We start from the raw sequence: 6,099 nt of genomic DNA, 5'->3' as shown, positions 1-6,099 counted from the left end.
TTTTTCAAGAGTCTCAACTGAAGAAATGGATATGGCTGATGAATTGTTATGGGGTCCAATCATTTCATCAGTCTCGTCTAATGAGACACCAATGGTATGTTATTGTTTTTTATTTTTGCACCTATTGCATTGATTGTACTTTGCTTTATTGTATTGAATATTTTTTCTTAGCAGGTACAGTCGTTTGATTGTGAAGCGGATAATGGTTCTATCATTAATTCAAGAAAGTCGAATACTAGGGATGTTACAACTGCTTCCACATCTGTTGTTGAGTGTTCTAATGAGTGTGATCAAGAAGTGAGGCCTAAACGAGCAAGACGAAAGCCAAAGAAATATACTGATTAGATAATATGTGCTTTTTTGAATCATTATGCATGTTTTTTTTGTTACTTTTTGTGATAAGACTTTTGTTGCTTTCTATGTTACTTATGTGAACCAGTTGCAAACTAATAAACTTGATGTAGTGTTTTTTTGCACTTATTTTCATGGTGTTTGAACTCAACATAAAATATTGATTTTATAAGCATATATGTATTTTTGATTTGTTGTTGATATTGTTAATTTTAAGTTGTACGTTTGGTTAAGAAATTGAGTTATTAGATAGAGAAGATGTTTGAAATTGATAAGTTATTTGCGTATGTCATTTTTTGTTTGTAAATTTATTACTCATAATGATTTAACTATAGAAAATAAGGTAACCTAAACTCCCGCTAAATATACATGTCCGATGTTGCATAGATGGGTCATAAGCCTGCCTTTTTGATAAACAATAAATACATTTTGCAGCCAATATTGATTAATTTTAACATTATTTGGCAGGTCTGGCCCAAATCATATATCAATTTATGCAACCTTTTATTAAAAGCTGCTGGCCAAAGCCGAAGCCTCAAAATGATTGGGCTTGGGCTGGCCCTGTTTGTATCATAGCCCAAGACAATTGACATAGATATTTAAGTTATATAATTTAGACATCCCGAACCAAAATTACGATAACATCGTAATGGGATGTGACTGTTAAAGTTCTACATGCAGTTAGAAAATAAAAGTTGTCCATCAAACATAACAAAAACATAAACCAGTGAATTTGAAACAGTTCTTCGAATTGATATCTAACAAACTTCGAAGTAGACCGTATCACCTGCGACACTTTTTTCTCCCACCAGCTCAAACCTCATCACTTTGTCCTTAGTCATCCCCGCTTCGTCCAGGATATGCTGCCAGTCCGCATACATTATGACATGGTTTTCATCATCCACTCTTCTTGGATCTGTCCTTACACGTAGCGGTACCAGAAACTTAACATGGCCAAATGACAGCATAGCATTACAGTAGTTATTGATTTGGTGATCCCGAACAAAGTTCTTCGGTATCGTCTGTAAAAATAAATTGTTGGTTTTGTTATTCAATCTCCAACATTATAATGAAAATAAAGTATATTAATAGTTAGTTTTTAATTACCAGCATGTGTGTTTCTATGGCATGGTGTTCAAATTGTTTCTGGTAGTTGGGGCGGCTGTTGTGGTGGCGGTGCTTGGTGCGGTTGCATAGATGTGTAGTGGCTGCGTGAAGTCCGATGCCATCTTTGTTAAATATCAGGACATTGAAGTTAAAGTGCTCTTGTGGAGTGCTTCCCATCCATTGGAAGAGAAGTTGGTAGTCCTCTTCAATGTCATTTTCAACACAAAAGGTGGTCCAACCTGACCCCATGAAACCGACAGCTAATCCTTTTTCATTTCCGGGAGGGAAAGCATAACACACATCGACCTTGCAACTTTGCTTAGGGCCGTGTACTTTAGCAAACAAGTTGTCGATTTTTAAGCGTCTCTCGGATAGCAGCCACAGCAAACCATGCGGTAAATCCTATAGTTCTCACATTTCAGAAATGTGAGATTAGATTTTATTCAAAACAGAAAATATAAATTATTAGTTTCTCTTTCAGAAAATAGAGACAATAGTATATAAAACAAGGTGGCAAAGTTCTACCTGATGATGGTAGGTTTCTGCTTTAGCTTGTACCAAACAGCCATGAATGTAATCTCTTCCTGAGGAATGCTTTCTGATTTCCAAACCGTCAGTGTTTAAAAGAAGTATCTCAAATTTAAGTTCTTTCAATCTTTTGAAACATAGTTTGTCTATATTCTTATGTTTTATAGACTGAAAAAACCTCATCCATTCGGGCCCATGTAGTGTTTTTCTTCTTCGACCCAAGCTTTCGACTTCAACCTTGTATTTCATTCCCGTATAATCAACAAGTTTGATTATTTCACAGTTTTTGGGAAGCTGGTTGCTCAATATTTTTGGGAGTTCCTACATATGCAATATTTTTTATTTAAAACCCAGATGTTAGGATAAAGTCAAATATTTAAAAGAGATGAAATCAGATATGGGTCAGGATGTATCTTACCAGTCGGTATTGCAGGTCGTTGCAATCAGCTACTTTGATTAGTATTGTAAACTCCATCTGAATGTTTTCAAAAAATAACAATATCATACTTATAATAGTCGAAATCAGATTTGGGTCAGGTTGGTAAGGATGAGTTTGGGTAAAGATGATATTAGAAATTTTTTTAAAAATGAGCAACACACATCAGCCCGATTGTACAAAGTTCTTGAACAAAATTCAAATCATGAACTAATGACAACTAATGTTCGAATCATATACATTCAAGCCCTCAAAACTGTTTGAAAAGTTTCTGTTTTTTCAGTTGTTTTAATCATGGGTTCAAATTTATATCTAATCTAAAAATAGTAAAACAATAACATTTCTGGTTGCAAGGTTAGAATGAGTCAGGTGGGTTTTGGGTCAAAGTGATCTGTTATTTCATTTTCTTATTTTTATTTTATCCATCTAGACTTATGTGTTTGGGCCAAGATTGCCAGGACCAGTCCTAAATATATTTTTGGAAAAACCGAAATCTTTAAAACTTATAAAAACAATCGAAATTCATTTGAACATATATAGGTGATAACTGGCAGCCCCAGCCCTAAATATATTTTTGGAAAAACCGTAAACTTTAAAACTTATAAAAACAATCGAAATGCAGTTGAACATATATGTGATAACTGCCAGCCGGTTTTGGTAACTGTCAAGCGGTTATGGGAAGTTTGTATTTCTGATTTAAAACAAAAACAATAGAAACCAAAACAGTTTTGAGGTAATACTTGAAATTAAATGAAATCAAGATATCAAAGTAAACATAGTAAAACCTAACTGTAAATTATAGAAGAAAACAAAAAAAAATACCTGATTAGGCTTGAAAGTTCTGATCGGCAAGATGAGTGTAGAAGAAGGTGAATAGTATCACCGTAAATGAGAGAGATAGAAATGAGTAGATATGTATTATCTTGATATTTATTAGGGTTTTTGATTTCTTTATTGGGGTATGTGAATTGATTTGATGTTTAATATAATATTAATATAATAGATGTTGTTATTTAATTGAAAATTTATATGGTTTGATTAAAATTATTAATAAAGTAATAGATATAGTTTTGTTAAACAAATAGTTTTTAATAGATTTATAGGTAAACCTATTAATAAAAGTTATAGATAAAATTTTGTTAAACAAATAGTTTTTAATATTTTTATAGGTAACATATGTTAACAATATTTATTGTATTATATTTTTTAAATAATAAAGGTAGAATAAGTAACTAAATAACTAAACTTTCTAAATATGTTTATAATTTTGATTCTATTCTATTTTAAATAATAAAGGTATACTAACTAATAGAAAAAAATTAATCTTTCTAAATATTAACATATAATAGGTGTGATTATTATAATTAATCCGTAAAGGTACAATAAGTAACAAAAACTTACCAATGATTGGATTAAATAAAAGCCAAATTAACTGTCCTCTTCGGAATCAAATATTCCTTGGTTTTTAAATGAATCCTTTAACGTATTGTTAAGAAAAAATTGTCCTTTATACTGAATAAATCTTATCTCATGGGAGTTAAAACTGTTGCATCATCTTGATCGGTCATTGAAATATTGGGAGCATCCTTTGCTTCCTTCTTATCTGTAATGACAATAAGATTGAAGTTAAAATAACATGTCTAAGTTACAAGTATTGGCTGATGAAATATGTAAAAGAGTTTTTGTGATTACCTTACAGATATGAATGCATTCTTGATTTGATTCAGCTTATAATTCCAGTTAGTTCCCATCTCCATTCAAATATTAGTGTGATGAATTCATGATACAACAGTTAGCAAGAAAAAAAATATTAAAATATTATGTCCTAAATCTAATGATCAAAACTGTGAAAAAGAATAAAAACTGTATATGCGGCAAGGTGTAAAAGTTTGTAAATTGAACCCATTTTTTGTTTCCCTCCAAGTAATTTGAAAGCCAAAAACTTCCTAAACCGTCGTATGTTTAGTTAAATGAATTAGTGGCCATTGATGTAGTGGCCACGTGTCAAGTTTTTGTTGTGTGTACATGTGTTTTGACAGTATAAGAAGATTCTTCCTCCTAAAATCTTATATGTCTAAATCAGCAAGGAACAGAATGGTCAAAATCGTTCTGAAAAAAATACATAATTCCAAGGTATTTTATGTAGTGAACTCATGTTTTAGTGTGTTGTGTGATGGTAACAATTGCTTTTTAACTGTTGGCTTGTGTTAACTGGAAGATGGAACCGATGTACAAGGCTGAGTTATATGAACCCAATCTAATTTCGGCGATGCAGTTTATGACTGAGAAAAAAATCCAGGTATGAATCTAGCTTTTTTGTATGTATATTATCTCTACTTAGTTTAATATGCTGCATTGTATTTGAGTATGCATCCAAACATGTATATTGATAAATTACTTGTCTTTAATGCATGTAAGGTCAAAGCAACTTACAGGGCTGAAGAAGATGATAAAAAGGTTTATGTATCAGACAATGTGATGGAGCAGTTAATCATCAAAGATCTAAAGGATCCAAATCTAGACGTGGAGCTAGAGCAGGAATTTAGTGATGAGGTATTTTGTTGATGTGTTTATTCATGTGGTCATATGATATATTAAACGTCTTTATTATAGATGCACCGTTGGGTAAAAGGAAGAACAAACAAAAGGTCGTTATCCCTTGGAGAAGAGAACAAGACAGAAGTAATAGATGTGGATAGTTCTGAAGAAGATAATGGTGAAGAGCATGAGCTTAGTGACACAGCCGATTCCATTGCCTCTTTTAAGAGAAAAAATAAGATTCGTAGGGTATCAATTCAAAGCCGAAACCGAGTACTTCGTGTATATCCTAGCTTGTCTTAAGAATGTTTGTGCTAATTATGTTAGTGTGATCCCTGAGTTGTTTATGTTTTAAAGTTTTTTATCCTAATGATCTTATCTATTTTTTTTTTTTTTGTAATTTGATGTGAACTATAACTCTTAAAAAGTTGTTTGGGTATTATATGTTTTATTAACAAAACATGTTCTCTTTTTTAAATACATTTATATTATTACAGAATAAATATATTTTTACACTTTAAAAGGAATTGCAACATAATAACCTTTCAATTATTTACAAGTAAAAAATGTATGACTACTAAAAGTCAAGTTCAAACGTTTTTTCAAATAATCATGTAAAAGGTATGAATTTAAAATAAAAGAGATATATATAAATCAATCTAACATTTGATAAATTGAATACATGTGAATATTATTTTAGTTGTGCCAATATAATTACTAACATGTATACTGGTTGGTACATTTAATATTTAGATTTATATAAAAAGTTGGTAGTCTAATTTAGTTAAAAACCCAAAACTTATAATATTAACATCTATCCTTAAGTTTTATAACTTACGGTTATTTTAAAATTGTTAGTTATAAAACTTCAATCTCCACTCACCCACTCTTTCACAAATTTCTCACAAATAACTTCCCATAATCCCACATTCCTATTTTTAGATACTAACTTCCATTTAGAATAGTATAAATAATTTAATTAGTATTCTTTTTGTTATTCAGAATGGATAAAAAAATTAAAATTGTGCTTCAAAACGGGGCAAACCCAACAGTGTTTTAAGTTGTCCCCTTTGCAAGAAGGTGTGTCATAGTGTGCAACAGTACTATGCGTATATTGCTTCCAAAGGGCATATTAAAAG

The sequence above is a fragment of the Helianthus annuus genome, chromosome 13 (genome assembly GCF_002127325.2).
Source record: "Helianthus annuus cultivar XRQ/B chromosome 13, HanXRQr2.0-SUNRISE, whole genome shotgun sequence".
Lineage (NCBI taxonomy): Eukaryota > Viridiplantae > Streptophyta > Magnoliopsida > Asterales > Asteraceae > Helianthus > Helianthus annuus.
The sequence above is the reverse complement of the archived record's forward strand: the minus strand, read 5'-3'. Positions refer to the sequence as shown.